This window comes from Phyllobates terribilis, unplaced genomic scaffold (assembly GCF_046119375.1).
Source record: "Phyllobates terribilis strain yellow unplaced genomic scaffold, ASM4611937v1 Scaffold_341__1_contigs__length_2033592, whole genome shotgun sequence".
Taxonomy (NCBI): Eukaryota; Metazoa; Chordata; class Amphibia; order Anura; family Dendrobatidae; genus Phyllobates; species Phyllobates terribilis.
Window position 1 is genome coordinate 1,090,800 of NW_027363101.1, and position 25,298 is coordinate 1,116,097.

Sequence of the window (25,298 nt, forward strand, 5' to 3'; positions counted from 1 at the left end):
CAGCTGCTCGTTCCACCCCCCCCCCGCCTTAATTGGTTCTCCTCCCTTCCAACTGTGTTGAGGCGGGTGGGAACAGCCGGGGGTTGAGGGTACTGTGCTAAAAGAGGTGGAGTTATGCAGATCTAAAACGCGTGGATTGCAGCAGCAGCAAGCCGAAAAGTGCAGGCATGTGAGGGATCTAGAGGTTGACAGCATGTCTTCTTAACGGGAGTCCAGGTGGCCATCTCCACAAATGGACTTTTCAGAATCCTTGGGTGGCACCGTAGTCGGAAACCAATTCTGGTTATCGCTTCTCGGCCTTTTGGCTAAGATCAAGTGTAGTATCTGTTCTTATCAGTTTAATATCTGATACGTCCCCTATCTGGGGACCATATATTAAATGGATTTTTAGAACAGGGAGATGGAAAAAGAGCTTGCTCTGTCCACTCCACGCATTGACCTGGTATTGCAGTATCTCCAGGACCGGTGCACCCCTTCTTTAATGCAGTTTCTAAAATCAGAAAGAATTGAATTCAATGCTTTTTGTTCATTTTGCTTGTTTGTCGGATTTTGGGATGGACTCTTTGGCTTTGCTTTTCTTCTCCTCATTGGATTTTTCATGTTAAAAGTTGCAGAAGCCAGATGACAAGCTCATTTTGGTTCAACTTCAGCAACTGTGCATTGCATTGCCATGTAATGTAATGTAATGCAATGCTATCTATCTAGCTCTCCCTCTATACTTCCTTTTGGATAAACAGACATATTAGGCAAGCATTTTGGAGCTTTCACCTAAATAACTACAGGTGGTGAGATAAGCTGCACAATATAATTGACCTTTCAGTATATTGTTGCACACACACCATCTATTTAGCAAATGCCCTTGTTATCAACAGCAGCCTTTTAAACTCACCTGAGCTAACAGGTATGTGAGCTGGTTACTCTGCTGCGCTTAAAATTTCTTTTTTGGTTTGCTACAATGCCTTTTCTGAAACGTTGTCTCCCTCTGCTGGAACACTGACTTCTTTCATTTAATGCCTGCAGACTATAAAAGAGAAACCAACCCAAAAAGTTTGGTTGATTTGTCTGTGGCATTCTTTTAAACTGTTGCTTATGGCGGTCTCTGTGAGCTTCTCAGTGACATTCAGCCATCCAGGTATCCCGCCTGCAGTAGACGGAATGTGGCAATGGAACGCTGGCTGCGCGTGTCATAATAGGCTCTGAGCCTTTATATACCTGCGCACAGCAGCAGCCACCTTCAGTCTGCTGCTGGACAGCCAGCAGCAGCAGCAGCAGGAGAGGTAATTAATCAGCAACCCTCCTGCTAAGGGTAGACAGCTGCTCGTTCCACCCCCCCCCCCGCCTTAATTGGTTCTCCTCCCTTCCAACGGTGTTGAGGCGGGTGGGAACAGCCGGGGGTTGAGGGTACTGTGCTAAAAGAGGTGGAGTTATGCAGATCTAAAACGCGTGGATTGCAGCAGCAGCAAGCCGAAAAGTGCAGGCATGTGAGGGATCTAGAGGTTGACAGCATGTCTTCTTAACGGGAGTCCAGGTGGCCATCTCCACAAATGGACTTTTCAGAATCCTTGGGTGGCACCGTAGTCGGAAACCAATTCTGGTTATCGCTTCTCGGCCTTTTGGCTAACATCAAGTGTAGTATCTGTTCTTTTAAGAACACAAGAGCTACGATCTACACTTGACGAGAGCGATCGAACTCGGAAGGAGAAGAGCTTCGGAGCCCAGCTGACATCGGAGAAGGAAGGCGGATATCGGTGGGAGGAAGAAGCTCTAAAGAATCCAGAAGAAGACGAAGACTCGGAGAAGAATCGGGCTGTCCTGTGGAATCTTCGAGGAAGAAAATCATCGAGACAAAGACCTTTCGGGGAATTTGTCCAGAACACGACGGGAGAAGAATCTGCATAGCTCCACCCATTCCGGGAAGAGTTCCAGATCCAGCTCCAAGAAGTAACTGCAGGAGGAAAGCCATGGCAAGCGCTGCGAGGAAGGCTGAAAAGAAGAGCCTGGAGCAATGGACAGCCAGGAGGGCCCAGCCAGGAGCCGATTCTGACCCCAAGGACTCTGCCTCCGCGACTGGCCAGCAGAAGGGACCCCAGAAGCCCCGCCACGAAGCTCCAGCCCTGGAGCCATGGATGCGGCAGACGGTGGCCCTGAAGCTGAAGGAAGTGGATGGGAGGGTGCCGGACATGTCCTCGGACGTGTTCTGCCAGAAGATGCTGCTGGATCGAGGCTTCTCCAGGTCGGACACCCTCAGCATCCAGACCTTCTTGACGGGGATCTTCTTCGTCACCTTCGCCACTGTGAACACCTGCAGGAGGTTCTGGGAAATGGTAAGCGCAAAAGGACCGGATAATTCTTTCTCTGCCTTTACAGGTAGCTGCCCTATCCAGAGGGACGAAAGGAGGATCACGGTCTCCATGCGCAACCCGCACACCCCAGGCCAAGACATCTGTACCTTCCTGAGACGCTTCTGTTTGGTTGTGAAGGAACCCTCTCACATCCTGAATGGACTCGGCTTCTGGACAGGTAAGTGGTCGGTGACCGTTAGACTTCACAGGGTCCTGGCGTACTCAGACGGACTTCGGCACCTGCCCCCGACATTCTCCCTGGGCAACTCCTACGGCCTCATCTATTACCCGGACATGCCGCGGAACTGCAGGAGATGCGGCAAGAACGGCCACGAGATGAAGGACTGCAAGGAGGATGCCTGCAGGATTTGTCGAGTGACGGGACACAGCTCGAAGGACTGCCCGAAGAAGACGTCCTGCAACCTGTGTGGGCTGGCGGCTCATCTATACAAGGATTGCCCCAAGCGTGAGAGATCCTGGGCATCGGTGGTTGCGACGACCCCAGCTCCGGAGGACAAGGCCCCGACGACCAGGCCTGTGAAGGTCAAGGACGCGACGACCAAGGCCCCAGCGGCCAAGGCCGAGACGACCAAGGCCAAAGCGGTCAAGGAGTCGGTGGCCAAAGCCCCAGCGACAGTCCCAACAGCTCCGAAGCAGAAGAAAAAGTCAAAGGAGGGTAAGAGTTCTGTCACCCCTCTCTCGATCCCTCCCCCTGCCACCCCCGTCCAATCCCCCCCCACCCCGGCCACCCCTGCTGAGGATTCCACTTCCTCTTCCTCCTTCCCCTACTCCTCAGCAGGTGTCCTTTCCCCTGCCCCGGCAGCCACTCTCCCTCCCCAGACCATGGTAGCGGTGGAATTAACCTTTCCTCCACCCGCCGCTATCTATTCCGAGGAGGATTTTCCCCTTCTTGTCTCCCCAGTTCCAACCCGGGGAAAGAGGAAGGTGGAGGACAGCCCTGCTACTGAATCCTCCAAAAAGAAGATTCTGGATTTCGTAGGCGAAAAGGAGGATACCCTCCCTGAGCCAGAAGAGATGGAGCACATGGTTGAGACCCTGGTGGCCGAGCCAGAAGAGGAGGAACTGGTGGTCGCCGAGATCGAGGCCGCGCTGCTTGACCAGATGGAGGAAGAGGGCCTGCTGGTGATCCCGTCACCAGCAGTCAACACCGACGAGGGACCACCCGACCGGAGTGGTAACTAAGGTGTATTGCCTGCGCTAACTTTTTCTTTTTTCCCTACATGATGGCTAATATTAACTTATTTTCCATTAATGTCAGGAGCATCAAGGACAAGTTCAGACGTCAGACTATTTATGCCTTCCTTACTTCCCAGTTGTGTGATGTTTATATGTTGCAGGAATGTTCCCTTCCCTCCTCTAGGTCCTTCAAACATCTGGCCAGGGAGTGGTCCCACGGTCCATCCTACTGGTCCGGTGGGGGTGACTGCAAGTCTGCGGGGGTCGCAATTCTGATCAGGGGGGGCGCATTCACGCTTGAGTCCGTCCAGGAGCTCATCTGCGGCAGGGCTCTTGTTGTAGATGGCAACTGGGCAGGAGAACCTGTCAGGTTCATCAACGTGTATGCGTCCCCACTGAAGAATGAGCGTTTGGAGCTTTTCCAGACCCTGCGGCTTCAGCTTGCCACCACCAGGACCTTAGTGATGGCCGGGGATTTCAACTGCCCCATCGAGGAGGATGGTCGTAGTTCTGGCACATCTGCCAAGTTGGACATCACGTCCAAGCTGCTCATCGAGATGGTAACCGAGGCCTCTCTTCAGGACGTGGTGGGCTCCATGGGGAGAGGCTCCACGAACTATTCGTGGAGCCGACCCGATGGCTCACTCCGCTCCAGGATTGACTTTGTGTTCACCTCTCGGGCAGTCAGGCAGAGTAGGCACTCGATGGTCCCCTGCTTCTTCTCCGACCACAGAGCCATTCACTTACAAGGTGTCCTCGGCGACGGTTTTCCGTCCGGCCCCGGCTCCTGGAAGCTGAATTGTGCTCTGCTGGCTCAGGATGAAGTCGTGGAGGAGCTGAGAGCAGCCTACGCAATGTGGCAGTCCTACAAGGGTAGCTTCCAAACAGTCTCTGATTGGTGGGAATATGTTAAAGTTGAGTTTCGCTGTTTCTTTCAGGCCAAGGGTCGACAACAGGCGTGTGAGAAGAGGAGGGACTTCAGAGGGCTGCAGCGCGAGCTGCGGTCGCTGCAGGACCTTCTTCACTGCGGCTGGGACGTGAGGGAGGAGCTGGAGGAGACCAAGAAGAGCCTGAAAAGGCACTTTGAGGAGGAGTCCAAGCGAATCGTCTTCCGTTCCAAAGTGGAGAATCTGGAGAAGGGTGAGAAATGTAACTCATTCTTTTTCAGGAAACTTCATGCCGGTCACACGCCCCTGAACGAGCTGCGAGACGAGAGCGGAAACATGCGACGTGGGAAGGAGGACGTGATGAGGGTCGTCAGCGACTTCTACAGCGAACTCTACTCCCACAAGACTACCGACCCCGACGCTGCTGATAAGTTCCTGTCAGGTATCACTAACCATCTTGATCCTGCAGGCACGGCAGCCTTGGACAAACCTCTGATGGTGGGCGAATTGCTCTCTGCCGCTAAATCCTTTAGGACCGGCAGGACCCCGGGCAGTGATGGTCTTCCAGCGGAGCTCTATGTAGCGCTGGGAGACCTCATCTGTCCGGACCTGTTGGACCTGTACGAGGAGATGGTGGTGGAGGGTAGAATGCCTCCATCTTTGAGGGAAGGAATGGTCACGATCCTGTACAAGCGGAAGGGAGAGAGGTGCGACCTGAGGAATTGGCGTCCCATCACTCTGCTCAACGTGGACTACAAGATCCTGGCCAAGACGATGGCGACACGACTTAAGACGGTCATCGGACGGATCATCCACCCGGACCAGACCTGCGGCATCCCTGGACGTCGCATCGCAGACAGCCTCGCTCTCGTGCGGGACACGGTCGAGTACATCAAAGGTCCGCCGCGCACACGCGGCCCTGGTCTCCTTGGATCAGGAGAAGGCCTTCGACCGGGTTTCCCACGAGTTCATGGGCCGAGCTCTGCACCGGTTAGGTTTGGGTAACATGTTTTGTTCGTATGTCCGTCTGATGTATTTTGATATCCACAGCTCGGTGTTGGTGAACGGCTGGAAGACTGACCCCTTCCCTGTCCTCTCTGGGGTCAGACAAGGCTGCCCTCTATCACCTCTTCTTTTTGTTTGTGTTATAGAACTCTTCGCAGAGGCTATCCGGCAGAATGGAGAGATCAGAGGGATCACCGCACCGGGTCCGGGACGACACGAGGTCAAGTGCTCGCTCTACATGGACGACGTCACCGTCTTCTGCGCTGATCGTGGTTCAGTCGACGCCCTCGTCCAGACGTGTGAGAGGTTCGGCCGGGCTTCAGGGGCCAAAGTCAACTGCAGGAAGTCGGAAGCCATGCTCTTCGGGGATTGGCAGCCGGCCTCCTCCGCCCCCTTCCCCTTCAACATTCAACCGGATTTCCTCAAGGTGCTGGGAGTCTGGTTCGGGAAGGAAGGAGCGGCCCTCAAGTCCTGGCAAGAACGCTTGGCCAAAGTGAAGCAACGGATCGGACTCTGGAGCCTCAGACACCTCACTTGTGAGGGTAAGGCACTCGTCCTGCGTAATGAGGTCCTGCCCGTCTTGCAGTACACGGCGCAGGCCTGGCCCCCACACGTCACTGTGTGCAGGGCCATTACCAGGACAGTGTTTCACTTTGTCTGGGGATCCAAGATGGACAGAGTCAGGCGGGCCGTCATGTACAAGGAGCCTCGCAAGGGTGGGAAGGGCGTTCCAGATATCCCCACCCTCCTGCGATCCTCTTTTGTGTGTGATTGTGTCCGCCGGACTTTGCAAGTCAAGAATGGCTCCGCGGGCAGGTCCATGTCTCGCTTCTTCCTGCTTCCTCTTTGGAGGCGACTCGGCTGGGACAAGTGGGACAGCTCCTTCCCCTACAACTGGACGACGCCATGGTTCTACGGAGACGTCGTTCGATTTGTGGGGGAACATCAACTGGAGGGACTCAAGCCCGACTTGTGGAAGCCCAAAACTATCCACAAGCTCATCAGAGCCAAGGATGACGTGGAGAACATCACAGGACTTCACCAGGACACGCTGGAGACTGTGTGGACAAATGTGTCGTCTGACAGGCTGACCAACGGGCACAAGGACTTGTCGTGGATGGCGATTCAGGGCGGACTGCCCGTCCGGTCATTCATGCATGCCCGGAACCTGTGCAAGACCCGGTACTGTCCAAGGTGCCCCTTCGTGGAGGAAACATCTTTGCACACTTTTTGGGACTGCGGATTTGCACAGCGCCTGTTGACTGCCCTTGAGGACGACCTGAGGAACTCTGTCCCCAGGGCGAGCCTATCGCACCATTCTGTGCTTTACGGACTCTTCCCTGGGGTTCATACCGTCGGAGCCATCCAGGAGGCTTGGCGCCTTATGAACTGCTTCAAGGATGCCGTTTGGGTCGCCAGGAACCGGCTCATCTTGAGGAGGGAGAGGATGTCCATCCAGGACTGCCGCAGGCTGATCCACAGCCTGCTCAGAGACTATTCCATCGTGGACGGTCCGGAGGACGAGGATGAGGACTAAACCCCTCCTCCCCCTCTCCCCTTATGTGTCTTGTCTTTCAATAAAGCTTCGGGCCTGTGATTTTCCCCTCCCCATCCCCTTTTTCCCAATCCCCATCCCTAATCACGATTCGTCGTACTGTATTGATTGACATGCTTTTTCTTTCAGATTGAGTGTTTTGTGTAGCATAGGGGTGTGATGTGTCTAGTTAGTGCGTCGTATCCTCATGCTATGTAAATATGATGTAGAATTCTGTGTGTACTGGGCTGCGGCACTGTACACTGTCTGTTAACTTATTTTTTGTGCTAATAAAAGATATATTCAATCAAAAAAAATCTGTTCTTATCAGTTTAATATCTGATACGTCCCCTATCTGGGGACCATATATTAAATGGATTTTTAGAACAGGGAGATGGAAAAAGAGCTTGCTCTGTCCACTCCACGCATTGACCTGGTATTGCAGTATCTCCAGGACCGGTGCACCCCTTCTTTAATGCAGTTTCTAAAATCAGAAAGAATTGAATTCAATGCTTTTTGTTCATTTTGCTTGTTTGTCGGATTTTGGGATGGACTCTTTGGCTTTGCTTTTCTTCTCCTCATTGGATTTTTCATGTTAAAAGTTGCAGAAGCCAGATGACAAGCTCATTTTGGTTCAACTTCAGCAACTGTGCATTGCATTGCCATGTAATGTAATGTAATGCAATGCTATCTATCTAGCTCTCCCTCTATACTTCCTTTTGGATAAACAGACATATTAGGCAAGCATTTTGGAGCTTTCACCTAAATAACTACAGGTGGTGAGATAAGCTGCACAATATAATTGACCTTTCAGTATATTGTTGCACACACACCATCTATTTAGCAAATGCCCTTGTTATCAACAGCAGCCTTTTAAACTCACCTGAGCTAACAGGTATGTGAGCTGGTTACTCTGCTGCGCTTAAAATTTCTTTTTTGGTTTGCTACAATGCCTTTTCTGAAACGTTGTCTCCCTCTGCTGGAACACTGACTTCTTTCATTTAATGCCTGCAGACTATAAAAGAGAAACCAACCCAAAAAGTTTGGTTGATTAGTCTGTGGCATTCTTTTAAACTGTTGCTTATGGCGGTCTCTGTGAGCTTCTCAGTGACATTCAGCCATCCAGGTATCCCGCCTGCAGTAGACGGAATGTGGCAATGGAACGCTGGCTGCGCGTGTCATAATAGGCTCTGAGCCTTTATATACCTGCGCACAGCAGCAGCCACCTTCAGTCTGCTGCTGGACAGCCAGCAGCAGCAGCAGCAGGAGAGGTAATTAATCAGCAACCCTCCTGCTAAGGGTAGACAGCTGCTCGTTCCACCCCCCCCCCCGCCTTAATTGGTTCTCCTCCCTTCCAACGGTGTTGAGGCGGGTGGGAACAGCCGGGGGTTGAGGGTACTGTGCTAAAAGAGGTGGAGTTATGCAGATCTAAAACGCGTGGATTGCAGCAGCAGCAAGCCGAAAAGTGCAGGCATGTGAGGGATCTAGAGGTTGACAGCATGTCTTCTTAACGGGAGTCCAGGTGGCCTTCTCCACAAATGGACTTTTCAGAATCCTTGGGTGGCACCGTAGTCGGAAACCAATTCTGGTTATCGCTTCTCGGCCTTTTGGCTAAGATCAAGTGTAGTATCTGTTCTTATCAGTATCGCTTCTCGGCCTTTTGGCTAAGATCAAGTGTAGTATCTTTTGAAAAGGCAGTTTTGTCCTTGGGCTGCCCTAGTAAATTGATGCATATTACACACTGGTTTGGTGCACTTGTTAGTACGCCAGGTGGCTCATAGAGTTATCTAATGGAAAACATGGCCCTCCAGGATCGAAGTCACTAGGCTGGGTAAGTGTGAGGGCTTTGGAGCAATGTGCCCCAGGAGTAGGCGCCCTGGTGGGAGTCCAAGCTTACTGGGACTGGGAACCCCAGAAAGACTTGGCTTCGTAGCACGCCGCACCTTTGCCAATCATACTTTCTGAGCAACCCCCCCTATTCCTGGCCTCCGGGCTAGGAAGGGGAATTTTTATAAACCCGGTCGGAGGTCCGGTCAGCTTTGGGCTGAGAAACCAACACAGGCTCCAGCTCCACTAGGGTGGCAGCCTAGATGGAAGCTGGGAGCACGAAAACGGCTCTTCTCCGGCTTCGGCTAGGGAGAGCATCGGAGATCCCTGACCCTCGCTGTGGCCTTCTGGCTCGGAGGGATGGGGATGGTTTATTGGGGACCCTCTCCTCCGGGAAGGGTCCACATGAATCCTCGCCTCGTGCGCTGTTTTGGTGTGACTTCGGTCACATTTTTCAGTGCCTTGGATGCAGCTTCAATCAAAAAATCTGTTCTTATCAGTTTAATATCTGATACGTCCCCTATCTGGGGACCATATATTAAATGGATTTTTAGAACAGGGAGATGGAAAAAGAGCTTGCTCTGTCCACTCCACGCATTGACCTGGTATTGCAGTATCTCCAGGACCGGTGCACCCCTTCTTTAATGCAGTTTCTAAAATCAGAAAGAATTGAATTCAATGCTTTTTGTTCATTTTGCTTGTTTGTCGGATTTTGGGATGGACTCTTTGGCTTTGCTTTTCTTCTCCTCATTGGATTTTTCATGTTAAAATTTGCAGAAGCCAGATGACAAGCTCATTTTGGTTCAACTTCAGCAACTGTGCATTGCATTGCCATGTAATGTAATGTAATGCAATGCTATCTATCTAGCTCTCCCTCTATACTTCCTTTTGGATAAACAGACATATTAGGCAAGCATTTTGGAGCTTTCACCTAAATAACTACAGGTGGTGAGATAAGCTGCACAATATAATTGACCTTTCAGTATATTGTTGCACACACACCATCTATTTAGCAAATGCCCTTGTTATCAACAGCAGCCTTTTAAACTCACCTGAGCTAACAGGTATGTGAGCTGGTTACTCTGCTGTGCTTAAAATTTCTTTTTTGGTTTGCTACAATGCCTTTTCTGAAACGTTGTCTCCCTCTGCTGGAACACTGACTTCTTTCATTTAATGCCTGCAGACTATAAAAGAGAAACCAACCCAAAAAGTTTGGTTGATTAGTCTGTGGCATTCTTTTAAACTGTTGCTTATGGCGGTCTCTGTGAGCTTCTCAGTGACATTCAGCCATCCAGGTATCCCGCCTGCAGTAGACGGAATGTGGCAATGGAACGCTGGCTGCGCGTGTCATAATAGGCTCTGAGCCTTTATATACCTGCGCACAGCAGCAGCCACCTTCAGTCTGCTGCTGGACAGCCAGCAGCAGCAGCAGCAGCAGGAGAGGTAATTAATCAGCAACCCTCCTGCTAAGGGTAGACAGCTGCTCGTTCCACCCCCCCCCCGCCTTAATTGGTTCTCCTCCCTTCCAACGGTGTTGAGGCGGGTGGGAACAGCCGGGGGTTGAGGGTACTGTGCTAAAAGAGGTGGAGTTATGCAGATCTAAAACGCGTGGATTGCAGCAGCAGCAAGCCGAAAAGTGCAGGCATGTGAGGGATCTAGAGGTTGACAGCATGTCTTCTTAACGGGAGTCCAGGTGGCCATCTCCACAAATGGACTTTTCAGAATCCTTGGGTGGCACCGTAGTCGGAAACCAATTCTGGTTATCGCTTCTCGGCCTTTTGGCTAAGATCAAGTGTAGTATCTGTTCTTATCAGTTTAATATCTGATACGTCCCCTATCTGGGGACCATATATTAAATGGATTTTTAGAACAGGGAGATGGAAAAAGAGCTTGCTCTGTCCACTCCACGCATTGACCTGGTATTGCAGTATCTCCAGGACCGGTGCACCCCTTCTTTAATGCAGTTTCTAAAATCAGAAAGAATTGAATTCAATGCTTTTTGTTCATTTTGCTTGTTTGTCGGATTTTGGGATGGACTCTTTGGCTTTGCTTTTCTTCTCCTCATTGGATTTTTCATGTTAAAAGTTGCAGAAGCCAGATGACAAGCTCATTTTGGTTCAACTTCAGCAACTGTGCATTGCATTGCCATGTAATGTAATGTAATGCAATGCTATCTATCTAGCTCTCCCTCTATACTTCCTTTTGGATAAACAGACATATTAGGCAAGCATTTTGGAGCTTTCACCTAAATAACTACAGGTGGTGAGATAAGCTGCACAATATAATTGACCTTTCAGTATATTGTTGCACACACACCATCTATTTAGCAAATGCCCTTGTTATCAACAGCAGCCTTTTAAACTCACCTGAGCTAACAGGTATGTGAGCTGGTTACTCTGCTGCGCTTAAAATTTCTTTTTTGGTTTGCTACAATGCCTTTTCTGAAACGTTGTCTCCCTCTGCTGGAACACTGACTTCTTTCATTTAATGCCTGCAGACTATAAAAGAGAAACCAACCCAAAAAGTTTGGTTGATTAGTCTGTGGCATTCTTTTAAACTGTTGCTTATGGCGGTCTCTGTGAGCTTCTCAGTGACATTCAGCCATCCAGGTATCCCGCCTGCAGTAGACGGAATGTGGCAATGGAACGCTGGCTGCGCGTGTCATAATAGGCTCTGAGCCTTTATATACCTGCGCACAGCAGCAGCCACCTTCAGTCTGCTGCTGGACAGCCAGCAGCAGCAGCAGCAGCAGGAGAGGTAATTAATCAGCAACCCTCCTGCTAAGGGTAGACAGCTGCTCGTTCCACCCCCCCCCCCGCCTTAATTGGTTCTCCTCCCTTCCAACGGTGTTGAGGCGGGTGGGAACAGCCGGGGGTTGAGGGTACTGTGCTAAAAGAGGTGGAGTTATGCAGATCTAAAACGCGTGGATTGCAGCAGCAGCAAGCCGAAAAGTGCAGGCATGTGAGGGATCTAGAGGTTGACAGCATGTCTTCTTAACGGGAGTCCAGGTGGCCATCTCCACAAATGGACTTTTCAGAATCCTTGGGTGGCACCGTAGTCGGAAACCAATTCTGGTTATCGCTTCTCGGCCTTTTGGCTAAGATCAAGTGTAGTATCTGTTCTTATCAGTTTAATATCTGATACGTCCCCTATCTGGGGACCATATATTAAATGGATTTTTAGAACAGTGAGATGGAAAATGAGCTTGCTCTGTCCACTCCACGCATTGACCTGGTATTGCAGTATCTCCAGGACCGGTGCACCCCTTCTTTAATGCAGTTTCTAAAATCAGAAAGAATTGAATTCAATGCTTTTTGTTCATTTTGCTTGTTTGTCGGATTTTGGGATGGACTCTTTGGCTTTGCTTTTCTTCTCCTCATTGGATTTTTCATGTTAAAAGTTGCAGAAGCCAGATGACAAGCTCATTTTGGTTCAACTTCAGCAACTGTGCATTGCATTGCCATTTAATGTAATGTAATGCAATGCTATCTATCTAGCTCTCCCTCTATACTTCCTTTTGGATAAACAGACATATTAGGCAAGCATTTTGGAGCTTTCACCTAAATAACTACAGGTGGTGAGATAAGCTGCACAATATAATTGACCTTTCAGTATATTGTTGCACACACACCATCTATTTAGCAAATGCCCTTGTTATCAACAGCAGCCTTTTAAACTCACCTGAGCTAACAGGTATGTGAGCTGGTTACTCTGCTGCGCTTAAAATTTCTTTTTTGGTTTGCTACAATGCCTTTTCTGAAACGTTGTCTCCCTCTGCTGGAACACTGACTTCTTTCATTTAATGCCTGCAGACTATAAAAGAGAAACCAACCCAAAAAGTTTGGTTGATTAGTCTGTGGCATTCTTTTAAACTGTTGCTTATGGCGGTCTCTGTGAGCTTCTCAGTGACATTCAGCCATCCAGGTATCCCGCCTGCAGTAGACGGAATGTGGCAATGGAACGCTGGCTGCGCGTGTCATAATAGGCTCTGAGCCTTTATATACCTGCGCACAGCAGCAGCCACCTTCAGTCTGCTGCTGGACAGCCAGCAGCAGCAGCAGCAGGAGAGGTAATTAATCAGCAACCCTCCTGCTAAGGGTAGACAGCTGCTCGTTCCACCCCCCCCCCCCCCGCCTTAATTGGTTCTCCTCCCTTCCAACGGTGTTGAGGCGGGTGGGAACAGCCGGGGGTTGAGGGTACTGTGCTAAAAGAGGTGGAGTTATGCAGATCTAAAACGCGTGGATTGCAGCAGCATCAAGCCGAGTAGGTGAAGGCATGTGAGGGATCTAGAGATTGACAGCATGTCTTCTTAACGGGAGTCCAGGTGGCCATCTCCACAAATGGACTTTTCAGAATCCTTGGGTGGCACCGTAGTCGGAAACGAATTCTGGTTATCGCTTCTCGGCCTTTTGGCTAAGATCAAGTGTAGTATCTGTTCTTATCAGTTTAATATCTGATACGTCCCCTATCTGGGGACCATATATTAAATGGATTTTTAGAACAGGGAGATGGAAAAAGAGCTTGCTCTGTCCACTCCACGCATTGACCTGGTATTGCAGTATCTCCAGGACCGGTGCACCCCTTCTTTAATGCAGTTTCTAAAATCAGAAAGAATTGAATTCAATGCTTTTTGTTCATTTTGCTTGTTTGTCGGATTTTGGGATGGACTCTTTGGCTTTGCTTTTCTTCTCCTCATTGGATTTTTCATGTTAAAAGTTGCAGAAGCCAGATGACAAGCTCATTTTGGTTCAACTTCAGCAACTGTGCATTGCATTGCCATGTAATGTAATGTAATGCAATGCTATCTATCTAGCTCTCCCTCTATACTTCCTTTTGGATAAACAGACATATTAGGCAAGCATTTTGGAGCTTTCACCTAAATAACTACAGGTGGTGAGATAAGCTGCACAATATAATTGACCTTTCAGTATATTGTTGCACACACACCATCTATTTAGCAAATGCCCGTTATCAACAGCAGCCTTTTAAACTCACCTGAGCTAACAGGTATGTGAGCTGGTTACTCTGCTGCGCTTAAAATTTCTTTTTTGGTTTGCTACAATGCCTTTTCTGAAACGTTGTCTCCCTCTGCTGGAACACTGACTTCTTTCATTTAATGCCTGCAGACTATAAAAGAGAAACCAACCCAAAAAATTTGGTTGATTAGTCTGTGGCATTCTTTTAAACTGTTGCTTATGGCGGTCTCTGTGAGCTTCTCAGTGACATTCAGCCATCCAGGTATCCCGCCTGCAGTAGACGGAATGTGGCAATGGAACGCTGGCTGCGCGTGTCATAATAGGCTCTGAGCCTTTATATACCTGCGCACAGCAGCAGCCACCTTCAGTCTGCTGCTGGACAGCCAGCAGCAGCAGCAGCAGGAGAGGTAATTAATCAGCAACCCTCCTGCTAAGGGTAGACAGCTGCTCGTTCCACCCCCCCCCGCCTTAATTGGTTCTCCTCCCTTCCAACGGTGTTGAGGCGGGTGGGAACAGCCGGGGGTTGAGGGTACTGTGCTAAAAGAGGTGGAGTTATGCAGATCTAAAACGCGTGGATTGCAGCAGCAGCAAGCCGAAAAGTGCAGGCATGTGAGGGATCTAGAGGTTGACAGCATGTCTTCTTAACGGGAGTCCAGGTGGCCATCTCCACAAATGGACTTTTCAGAATCCTTGGGTGGCACCGTAGTCGGAAACCAATTCTGGTTATCGCTTCTCGGCCTTTTGGCTAAGATCAAGTGTAGTATCTGTTCTTATCAGTTTAATATCTGATACGTCCCCTATCTGGGGACCATATATTAAATGGATTTTTAGAACAGGGAGATGGAAAAAGAGCTTGCTCTGTCCACTCCACGCATTGACCTGGTATTGCAGTATCTCCAGGACCGGTGCACCCCTTCTTTAATGCAGTTTCTAAAATCAGAAAGAATTGAATTCAATGCTTTTTGTTCATTTTGCTTGTTTGTCGGATTTTGGGATGGACTCTTTGGCTTTGCTTTTCTTCTCCTCATTGGATTTTTCATGTTAAAAGTTGCAGAAGCCAGATGACAAGCTCATTTTGGTTCAACTTCAGCAACTGTGCATTGCATTGCCATGTAATGTAATGTAATGCAATGCTATCTATCTAGCTCTCCCTCTATACTTCCTTTTGGATAAACAGACATATTAGGCAAGCATTTTGGAGCTTTCACCTAAATAACTACAGGTGGTGAGATAAGCTGCACAATATAATTGACCTTTCAGTATATTGTTGCACACACACCATCTATTTAGCAAATGCCCTTGTTATCAACAGCAGCCTTTTAAACTCACCTGAGCTAACAGGTATGTGAGCTGGTTACTCTGCTGCGCTTAAAATTTCTTTTTTGGTTTGCTACAATGCCTTTTCTGAAACGTTGTCTCCCTCTGCTGGAACACTGACTTCTTTCATTTAATGCCTGCAGACTATAAAAGAGAAACCAACCCAAAAAGTTTGGTTGATTAGTCTGTGGCATTCTTTTAAACTGTTGCTTATGGCGGTCTCTGTGAGCTTCTCAGTGACATTCAGCCATCCAGGTATCCCGCCTGCAGTAGACGGAATGTGGCAATGGAACGCTGGCTGCGCGTGTCATAATAGGCTCTGAGCCTTTATATACCTGCGCACAGCAGCAGCCACCTTCAGTCTGCTGCTGGACAGCCAGCAGCAGCAGCAGCAGGAGAGGTAATTAATCAGCAACCCTCCTGCTAAGGGTAGACAGCTGCTCATTCCACCCCCCCCCCGCCTTAATTGGTTCTCCTCCCTTCCAACGGTGTTGAGGCGGGTGGGAACAGCCGGGGGTTGAGGGTACTGTGCTAAAAGAGGTGGAGTTATGCAGATCTAAAACGCGTGGATTGCAGCAGCAGCAAGCCGAAAAGTGCAGGCATGTGAGGGATCTAGAGGTTGACAGCATGTCTTCTTAACGGGAGTCCAGGTGGCCATCTCCACAAATGGACTTTTCAGAATCCTTGGGTGGCACCGTAGTCGGAAACCAATTCTGGTTATCGCTTCTCGGCCTTTTGGCTAACATCAAGTGTAGTATCTGTTCTTTTAAGAACACAAGAGCTACGATCTACACTTGACGAGAGCGATCGAACTCGGAAGGAGAAGAGCTTCGGAGCCCAGCTGACATCGGAGAAGGAAGGCGGATATCGGTGGGAGGAAGAAGCTCTAAAGAATCCAGAAGAAGACGAAGACTCGGAGAAGAATCGGGCTGTCCTGTGGAATCTTCGAGGAAGAAAATCATCGAGACAAAGACCTTTCGGGGAATTTGTCCAGAACACGACGGGAGAAGAATCTGCATAGCTCCACCCATTCCGGGAAGAGTTCCAGATCCAGCTCCAAGAAGTAACTGCAGGAGGAAAGCCATGGCAAGCGCTGCGAGGAAGGCTGAAAAGAAGAGCCTGGAGCAGGGGACAGCCAGGAGGGCCCAGCCAGGAGCCGATTCTGACCCCAAGGACTCTGCCTCCACGACTGGCCAGCAGAAGGGACCCCAGAAGCCCCGCCACGAAGCTCCAGCCCTGGAGCCATGGATGCGGCAGACGGTGGCCCTGAAGCTGAAGGAAGTGGATGGGAGGGTGCCGGACATGTCCTCGGACGTGTTCTGCCAGAAGATGCTGCTGGATCGAGGCTTCTCCAGGTCGGACACCCTCAGCATCCAGACCTTCTTGACGGGGATCTTCTTCGTCACCTTCGCCACTGTGAACACCTGCAGGAGGTTCTGGGAAATGGTAAGCGCAAAAGGACCGGATAATTCTTTCTTTGCCTTTACAGGTAGCTGCCCTATCCAGAGGGACGAAAGGAGGATCACGGTCTCCATGCGCAACCCGCACACCCCAGGCCAAGACATCTGTACCTTCCTGAGACGCTTCTGTTTGGTTGTGAAGGAACCCTCTCACATCCTGAATGGACTCGGCTTCTGGACAGGTAAGTGGTCGGTGACCGTTAGACTTCACAGGGTCCTGGCGTACTCAGACGGACTTCGGCACCTGCCCCCGACATTCTCCCTGGGCAACTCCTACGGCCTCATCTATTACCCGGACATGCCGCGGAACTGCAGGAGATGCGGCAAGAACGGCCACGAGATGAAGGACTGCAAGGAGGATGCCTGCAGGATTTGTCGAGTGACGGGACACAGCTCGAAGGACTGCCCGAAGAAGACGTCCTGCAACCTGTGTGGGCTGGCGGCTCATCTATACAAGGATTGCCCCAAGCGTGAGAGATCCTGGGCATCGGTGGTTGCGACGACCCCAGCTCCGGAGGACAAGGCCCCGACAACCAGGCCTGTGAAGGTCAAGGACGCGACGACCAAGGCCCCAGCGGCCAAGGCCGAGACGACCAAGGCCAAAGCGGTCAAGGAGTCGGTGGCCAAAGCACCAGCGACGGTCCCAACAGCTCCGAAGCAGAAGAAAAAGTCAAAGGAGGGTAAGAGTTCTGTCACCCCTCTCTCGATCCCTCCCCCTGCCACCCCCGTCCAATCCCCCCCCACCCCGGCCACCCCTGCTGAGGATTCCACTTCCTCTTCCTCCTTCCCCTACTCCTCAGCAGGTGTCCTTTCCCCTGCCCCGGCAGCCACTCTCCCTCCCCAGACCATGGTAGCGGTGGAATTAACCTTTCCTCCACCCGCCGCTATCTATTCCGAGGAGGATTTTCCCCTTCTTGTCTCCCCAGTTCCAACCCGGGGAAAGAGGAAGGTGGAGGACAGCCCTGCTACTGAATCCTCCAAAAAGAAGATTCTGGATTTCGTAGGCGAAAAGGAGGATACCCTCCCTGAGCCAGAAGAGATGGAGCACATGGTTGAGACCCTGGTGGCCGAGCCAGAAGAGGAGGAACTGGTGGTCGCCGAGATCGAGGCCGCGCTGCTTGACCAGATGGAGGAAGAGGGCCTGCTGGTGATCCCGTCACCAGCAGTCAACACCGACGAGGGACCACCCGACCGGAGTGGTAACTAAGGTGTATTGCCTGCGCTAACTTTTTCTTTTTTCCCTACATGATGGCTAATATTAACTTATTTTCCATTAATGTCAGGAGCATCAAGGACAAGTTCAGACGTCAGACTATTTATGCCTTCCTTACTTCCCAGTTGTGTGATGTTTATATGTTGCAGGAATGTTCCCTTCCCTCCTCTAGGTCCTTCAAACATCTGGCCAGGGAGTGGTCCCACGGTCCATCCTACTGGTCCGGTGGGGGTGACTGCAAGTCTGCGGGGGTCGCAATTCTGATCAGGGGGGGCGCATTCACGCTTGAGTCCGTCCAGGAGCTCATCTGCGGCAGGGCTCTTGTTGTAGATGGCAACTGGGCAGGAGAACCTGTCAGGTTCATCAACGTGTATGCGTCCCCACTGAAGAATGAGCGTTTGGAGCTTTTCCAGACCCTGCGGCTTCAGCTTGCCACCACCAGGACCTTAGTGATGGCCGGGGATTTCAACTGCCCCATCGAGGAGGATGGTCGTAGTTCTGGCACATCTGCCAAGTTGGACATCACGTCCAAGCTGCTCATCGAGATGGTAACCGAGGCCTCTCTTCAGGACGTGGTGGGCTCCATGGGGAGAGGCTCCACGAACTATTCGTGGAGCCGACCCGATGGCTCACTCCGCTCCAGGATTGACTTTGTGTTCACCTCTCGGGCAGTCAGGCAGAGTAGGCACTCGATGGTCCCCTGCTTCTTCTCCGACCACAGAGCCATTCACTTACAAGGTGTCCTCGGCGACGGTTTTCCGTCCGGCCCCGGCTCCTGGAAGCTGAATTGTGCTCTGCTGGCTCAGGATGAAGTCGTGGAGGAGCTGAGAGCAGCCTACGCAATGTGGCAGTCCTACAAGGGTAGCTTCCAAACAGTCTCTGATTGGTGGGAATATGTTAAAGTTGAGTTTCGCTGTTTCTTTCAGGCCAAGGGTCGACAACAGGCGTGTGAGAAGAGGAGGGACTTCAGAGGGCTGCAGCGCGAGCTGCGGTCGCTGCAGGACCTTCTTCACTGCGGCTGGGACGTGAGGGAGGAGCTGGAGGAGACCAAGAAGAGCCTGAAAAGGCACTTTGAGGAGGAGTCCAAGCGAATCGTCTTCCGTTCCAAAGTGGAGAATCTGGAGAAGGGTGAGAAATGTAACTCATTCTTTTTCAGGAAACTTCATGCCGGTCACACGCCCCTGAACGAGCTGCGAGACGAGAGCGGAAACATGCGACGTGGGAAGGAGGACGTGATGAGGGTCGTCAGCGACTTCTACAGCGAACTCTACTCCCATAAGACTACCGACCCCGACGCTGCTGATAAGTTCCTGTCAGGTATCACTAACCATCTTGATCCTGCAGGCACGGCAGCCTTGGACAAACCTCTGATGGTGGGCGAATTGCTCTCTGCCGCTAAATCCTTTAGGACCGGCAGGACCCCGGGCAGTGATGGTCTTCCAGCGGAGCTCTATGTAGCGCTGGGAGACCTCATCTGTCCGGACCTGTTGGACCTGTACGAGGAGATGGTGGTGGAGGGTAGAATGCCTCCATCTTTGAGGGAAGGAATGGTCACGATCCTGTACAAGCGGAAGGGAGAGAGGTGCGACCTGAGGAATTGGCGTCCCATCACTCTGCTCAACGTGGACTACAAGATCCTGGCCAAGACGATGGCGACACGACTTAAGACGGTCATCGGACGGATCATCCACCCGGACCAGACCTGCGGCATCCCTGGACGTCGCATCGCAGACAGCCTCGCTCTCGTGCGGGACACGGTCGAGTACATCAAGGTCCGCCGCGCACACGCGGCCCTGGTCTCCTTGGATCAGGAGAAGGCCTTCGACCGGGTTTCCCACGAGTTCATGGGCCGAGCTCTGCACCGGTTAGGTTTGGGTAACATGTTTTGTTCGTATGTCCGTCTGATGTATTTTGATATCCACAGCTCGGTGTTGGTGAACGGCTGGAAGACTGACCCCTTCCCTGTCCTCTCTGGGGTCAGACAAGGCTGCCCTCTATCACCTCTTCTTTTTGTTTGTGTTATAGAACTCTTCGCAGAGGCTATCCGGCAGAATGGAGAGATCAGAGGGATCACCGCACCGGGTCCGGGACGACACGAGGTCAAGTGCTCGCTCTACATGGACGACGTCACCGTCTTCTGCGCTGATCGTGGTTCAGTCGACGCCCTCGTCCAGACGTGTGAGAGGTTCGGCCGGGCTTCAGGGGCCAAAGTCAACTGCAGGAAGTCGGAATCCATGCTCTTCGGGGATTGGCAGCCGGCCTCCTCCGCCCCCTTCCCCTTCAACATTCAACCGGATTTCCTCAAGGTGCTGGGAGTTTGGTTCGGGAAGGAAGGAGTGGCCCTCAAGTCCTGGCAAGAACGCTTGGCCAAAGTGAAGCAACGGATCGGACTCTGGAGCCTCAGACACCTCACTTGTGAGGGTAAGGCACTCGTCCTGCGTAATGAGGTCCTGCCCGTCTTGCAGTACACGGCGCAGGCCTGGCCCCCACACGTCACTGTGTGCAGGGCCATTACCAGGACAGTGTTTCACTTTGTCTGGGGATCCAAGATGGACAGAGTCAGGCGGGCCGTCATGTACAAGGAGCCTCGCAAGGGTGGGAAGGGCGTTCCAGATATCCCCACCCTCCTGCGATCCTCTTTTGTGTGTGATTGTGTCCGCCGGACTTTGCAAGTCAAGAATGGCTCCGCGGGCAGGTCCATGTCTCGCTTCTTCCTGCTTCCTCTTTGGAGGCGACTCGGCTGGGACAAGTGGGACAGCTCCTTCCCCTACAACTGGACGACGCCATGGTTCTACGGAGACGTCGTTCGATTTGTGGGGGAACATCAACTGGAGGGACTCAAGCCCGACTTGTGGAAGCCCAAAACTATCCACAAGCTCATCAGAGCCAAGGATGACGTGGAGAACATCACAGGACTTCACCAGGACACGCTGGAGACTGTGTGGACAAATGTGTCGTCTGACAGGCTGACCAACGGGCACAAGGACTTGTCGTGGATGGCGATTCAGGGCGGACTGCCCGTCCGGTCATTCATGCATGCCCGGAACCCGTGCAAGACCCGGTACTGTCCAAGGTGCCCCTTCGTGGAGGAAACATCTTTGCACACTTTTTGGGACTGCGGATTTGCACAGCGCCTGTTGACTGCCCTTGAGGACGACCTGAGGAACTCTGTCCCCAGGGCGAGCCTATCGCACCATTCTGTGCTTTACGGACTCTTCCCTGGGGTTCATACCGTCGGAGCCATCCAGGAGGCTTGGCGCCTTATGAACTGCTTCAAGGATGCCGTTTGGGTCGCCAGGAACCGGCTCATCTTGAGGAGGGAGAGGATGTCCATCCAGGACTGCCGCAGGCTGATCCACAGCCTGCTCAGAGACTATTCCATCGTGGACGGTCCGGAGGACGAGGATGAGGACTAAACCCCTCCTCCCCCTCTCCCCTTATGTGTCTTGTCTTTCAATAAAGCTTCGGGCCTGTGATTTTCCCCTCCCCATCCCCTTTTTCCCAATCCCCATCCCTTATCACGATTCGTCGTACTGTATTGATTGACATGCTTTTTCTTTCAGATTGAGTGTTTTGTGTAGCATAGGGGTGTGATGTGTCTAGTTAGTGCGTCGTATCCTCATGCTATGTAAATATGATGTAGAATTCTGTGTGTACTGGGCTGCGGCACTGTACACTGTCTGTTAACTTATTTTTTGTGCTAATAAAAGATATATTCAATCAAAAAAAATCTGTTCTTATCAGTTTAATATCTGATACGTCCCCTATCTGGGGACCATATATTAAATGGATTTTTAGAACAGGGAGATGGAAAAAGAGCTTGCTCTGTCCACTCCACGCATTGACCTGGTATTGCAGTATCTCCAGGACCGGTGCACCCCTTCTTTAATGCAGTTTCTAAAATCAGAAAGAATTGAATTCAATGCTTTTTGTTCATTTTGCTTGTTTGTCGGATTTTGGGATGGACTCTTTGGCTTTGCTTTTCTTCTCCTCATTGGATTTTTCATGTTAAAAGTTGCAGAAGCCAGATGACAAGCTCATTTTGGTTCAACTTCAGCAACTGTGCATTGCATTGCCATGTAATGTAATGTAATGCAATGCTATCTATCTAGCTCTCCCTCTATACTTCCTTTTGGATAAACAGACATATTAGGCAAGCATTTTGGAGCTTTCACCTAAATAACTACAGGTGGTGAGATAAGCTGCACAATATAATTGACCTTTCAGTATATTGTTGCACACACACCATCTATTTAGCAAATGCCCTTGTTATCAACAGCAGCCTTTTAAACTCACCTGAGCTAACAGGTATGTGAGCTGGTTACTCTGCTGCGCTTAAAATTTCTTTTTTGGTTTGCTACAATGCCTTTTCTGAAACGTTGTCTCCCTCTGCTGGAACACTGACTTCTTTCATTTAATGCCTGCAGACTATAAAAGAGAAACCAACCCAAAAAGTTTGGTTGATTAGTCTGTGGCATTCTTTTAAACTGTTGCTTATGGCGGTCTCTGTGAGCTTCTCAGTGACATTCAGCCATCCAGGTATCCCGCCTGCAGTAGACGGAATGTGGCAATGGAACGCTGGCTGCGTGTGTCATAATAGGCTCTGAGCCTTTATATACCTGCGCACAGCAGCAGCCACCTTCAGTCTGCTGCTGGACAGCCAGAAGCAGCAGCAGCAGGAGAGGTAATTAATCAGCAACCCTCCTGCTAAGGGTAGACAGCTGCTCGTTCCACCCCCCCCCCCGCCTTAATTGGTTCTCCTCCCATCCAACGGTGTTGAGGCGGGTGGGAACAGCCGGGGGTTGAGGGTACTGTGCTAAAAGAGGTGGAGTTATGCAGATCTAAAACGCGTGGATTGCAGCAGCAGCAAGCCGAAAAGTGCAGGCATGTGAGGGATCTAGAGGTTGACAGCATGTCTTCTTAACGGGAGTCCAGGTGGCCTTCTCCACAAATGGACTTTTCAGAATCCTTGGGTGGCACCGTAGTCGGAAACCAATTCTGGTTATCGCTTCTCGGCCTTTTGGCTAAGATCAAGTGTAGTATCTGTTCTTATCAGTTTAATATCTGATACGTCCCCTATCTGGGGACCATATATTAAATGGATTTTTAGAACAGGGAGATGGAAAAAGAGCTTGCTCTGTCCACTCCACGCATTGACCTGGTATTGCAGTATCTCCAGGACCGGTGCACCCCTTCTTTAATGCAGTTTCTAAAATCAGAAAGAATTGAATTCAATGCTTTTTGTTCATTTTGCTTGTTTGTCGGATTTTGGGATGGACTCTTTGGCTTTGCTTTTCTTCTCCTCATTGGATTTTTCATGTTAAAAGTTGCAGAAGCCAGATGACAAGCTCATTTTGGTTCAACTTCAGCAACTGTGCATTGCATTGCCATGTAATGTAATGTAATGCAATGCTATCTATCTAGCTCTCCCTCTATACTTCCTTTTTGATAAACAGACATATTAGGCAAGCATTTTGGAGCTTTCACCTAAATAACTACAGGTGGTGAGATAAGCTGCACAATATAATTGACCTTTCAGTATATTGTTGCACACACACCATCTATTTAGCAAATGCCCTTGTTATCAACAGCAGCCTTTTAAACTCACCTGAGCTAACAGGTATGTGAGCTGGTTACTCTGCTGCGCTTAAAATTTCTTTTTTGGTTTGCTACAATGCCTTTTCTGAAACGTTGTCTCCCTCTGCTGGAACACTGACTTCTTTCATTTAATGCCTGCAGACTATAAAAGAGAAACCAACCCAAAAAGTTTGGTTGATTAGTCTGTGGCATTCTTTTAAACTGTTGTTTATGGCGATCTCTGTGAGCTTCTCAGTGACATTCAGCCATCCAGGTATCCCGCCTGCAGTAGACGGAATGTGGCAATGGAACGCTGGCTGCGCGTGTCATAATAGGCTCTGAGCCTTTATATACCTGCGCACAGCAGCAGCCACCTTCAGTCTGCTGCTGGACAGCCAGCAGCAGCAGCAGCAGCAGGAGAGGTAATTAATCAGCAACCCTCCTGCTAAGGGTAGACAGCTGCTCGTTCCACCCCCCCCCCGCCTTAATTGGTTCTCCTCCCTTCCAACGGTGTTGAGGCGGGTGGGAACAGCCGGGGGTTGAGGGTACTGTGCTAAAAGAGGTGGAGTTATGCAGATCTAAAACGCGTGGATTGCAGCAGCAGCAAGCCGAAAAGTGCAGGCATGTGAGGGATCTAGAGGTTGACAGCATGTCTTCTTAACGGGAGTCCAGGTGGCCATCTCCACAAATGGACTTTTCAGAATCCTTGGGTGGCACCGTAGTCGGAAACCAATTCTGGTTATCGCTTCTCGGCCTTTTGGCTAAGATCAAGTGTAGTATCTGTTCTTATCAGTTTAATATCTGATACGTCCCCTATCTGGGGACCATATATTAAATGGATTTTTAGAACAAGGAGATGGAAAAAGAGCTTGCTCTGTCCACTCCACGCATTGACCTGGTATTGCAGTATCTCCAGGACCGGTGCACCCCTTCTTTAATGCAGTTTCTAAAATCAGAAAGAATTGAATTCAATGCTTTTTGTTCATTTTGCTTGTTTGTCGGATTTTGGGATGGACTCTTTGGCTTTGCTTTTCTTCTCCTCATTGGATTTTTCATGTTAAAAGTTGCAGAAGCCAGATGACAAGCTCATTTTGGTTCAACTTCAGCAACTGTGCATTGCATTGCCATGTAATGTAATGTAATGCAATGCTATCTATCTAGCTCTCCCTCTATACTTCCTTTTGGATAAACAGACATATTAGGCAAGCATTTTGGAGCTTTCACCTAAATAACTACAGGTGGTGAGATAAGCTGCACAATATAATTGACCTTTCAATATATTGTTGCACACACACCATCTATTTAGCAAATGCCCTTGTTATCAACAGCAGCCTTTTAAACTCACCTGAGCTAACAGGTATGTGAGCTGGTTACTCTGCTGCGCTTAAAATTTCTTTTTTGGTTTGCTACAATGCCTTTTCTGAAACGTTGTCTCCCTCTGCTGGAACACTGACTTCTTTCATTTAATGCCTGCAGACTATAAAAGAGAAACCAACCCAAAAAGTTTTGTTAATTAGTCTGTGGCATTCTTTTAAACTGTTGCTTATGGCGGTCTCTGTGAGCTTCTCAGTGACATTCAGCCATCCAGGTATCCCGCCTGCAGTAGACGGAATGTGGCAATGGAACGCTGGCTGCGCGTGTCATAATAGGCTCTGAGCCTTTATATACCTGCGCACAGCAGCAGCCACCTTCAGTCTGCTGCTGGACAGCCAGCAGCAGCAGCAGCAGGAGAGGTAATCAATCAGCAACCCTCCTGCTAAGGGTAGACAGCTGCTCGTTCCACCCCCCCCCCCGCCTTAATTGGTTCTCCTCCCTTCCAACGGTGTTGAGGCGGGTGGGAACAGCCGGGGGTTGAGGGTACTGTGCTAAAAGAGGTGGAGTTATGCAGATCTAAAACGCGTGGATTGCAGCAGCAGCAAGCCGAAAAGTGCAGGCATGTGAGGGATCTAGAGGTTGACAGCAT

The 25,298-nt window shown here is 50.3% G+C and overlaps 10 non-coding genes and 3 pseudogenes across 10 annotated transcripts; all 13 read left to right on the top strand.

Moving 5' to 3' along the window:
* Positions 1-285: 285 nt before the first annotated feature.
* On the top strand, positions 286-476 carry LOC141221955 (U2 spliceosomal RNA). The gene has a single exon (XR_012289869.1). It is a non-coding gene; the product is annotated as a U2 spliceosomal RNA (small nuclear RNA).
* A 1,121-nt stretch (positions 477-1,597) lies between these two features.
* Positions 1,598-1,675, top strand: LOC141222088 (U2 spliceosomal RNA; annotated as a pseudogene).
* Positions 1,676-7,240: 5,565 nt separating this feature from the next.
* LOC141222051 (U2 spliceosomal RNA) lies at positions 7,241-7,435 on the top strand. The gene has a single exon (XR_012289957.1). It is a non-coding gene; the product is annotated as a U2 spliceosomal RNA (small nuclear RNA).
* Positions 7,436-8,556: 1,121 nt separating this feature from the next.
* Positions 8,557-8,725, top strand: LOC141222075 (U2 spliceosomal RNA; annotated as a pseudogene).
* A 524-nt stretch (positions 8,726-9,249) lies between these two features.
* LOC141222039 (U2 spliceosomal RNA) lies at positions 9,250-9,431 on the top strand. The gene has a single exon (XR_012289949.1). It is a non-coding gene; the product is annotated as a U2 spliceosomal RNA (small nuclear RNA).
* A 1,123-nt stretch (positions 9,432-10,554) lies between these two features.
* LOC141221957 (U2 spliceosomal RNA) lies at positions 10,555-10,745 on the top strand. Its single transcript, XR_012289871.1, has one exon. It is a non-coding gene; the product is annotated as a U2 spliceosomal RNA (small nuclear RNA).
* A 1,124-nt stretch (positions 10,746-11,869) lies between these two features.
* Positions 11,870-12,060, top strand: LOC141222031 (U2 spliceosomal RNA). Its single transcript, XR_012289941.1, has one exon. It is a non-coding gene; the product is annotated as a U2 spliceosomal RNA (small nuclear RNA).
* Positions 12,061-13,185: 1,125 nt separating this feature from the next.
* Positions 13,186-13,376, top strand: LOC141221958 (U2 spliceosomal RNA). The gene has a single exon (XR_012289872.1). It is a non-coding gene; the product is annotated as a U2 spliceosomal RNA (small nuclear RNA).
* A 1,117-nt stretch (positions 13,377-14,493) lies between these two features.
* LOC141221960 (U2 spliceosomal RNA) lies at positions 14,494-14,684 on the top strand. The gene has a single exon (XR_012289873.1). It is a non-coding gene; the product is annotated as a U2 spliceosomal RNA (small nuclear RNA).
* A 1,120-nt stretch (positions 14,685-15,804) lies between these two features.
* Positions 15,805-15,882, top strand: LOC141222089 (U2 spliceosomal RNA; annotated as a pseudogene).
* A 5,564-nt stretch (positions 15,883-21,446) lies between these two features.
* On the top strand, positions 21,447-21,641 carry LOC141222052 (U2 spliceosomal RNA). The gene has a single exon (XR_012289958.1). It is a non-coding gene; the product is annotated as a U2 spliceosomal RNA (small nuclear RNA).
* Positions 21,642-22,762: 1,121 nt separating this feature from the next.
* On the top strand, positions 22,763-22,953 carry LOC141221961 (U2 spliceosomal RNA). Its single transcript, XR_012289874.1, has one exon. It is a non-coding gene; the product is annotated as a U2 spliceosomal RNA (small nuclear RNA).
* A 1,123-nt stretch (positions 22,954-24,076) lies between these two features.
* LOC141221886 (U2 spliceosomal RNA) lies at positions 24,077-24,267 on the top strand. The gene has a single exon (XR_012289802.1). It is a non-coding gene; the product is annotated as a U2 spliceosomal RNA (small nuclear RNA).
* The last annotated feature ends 1,031 nt before the right edge of the window (positions 24,268-25,298 follow it).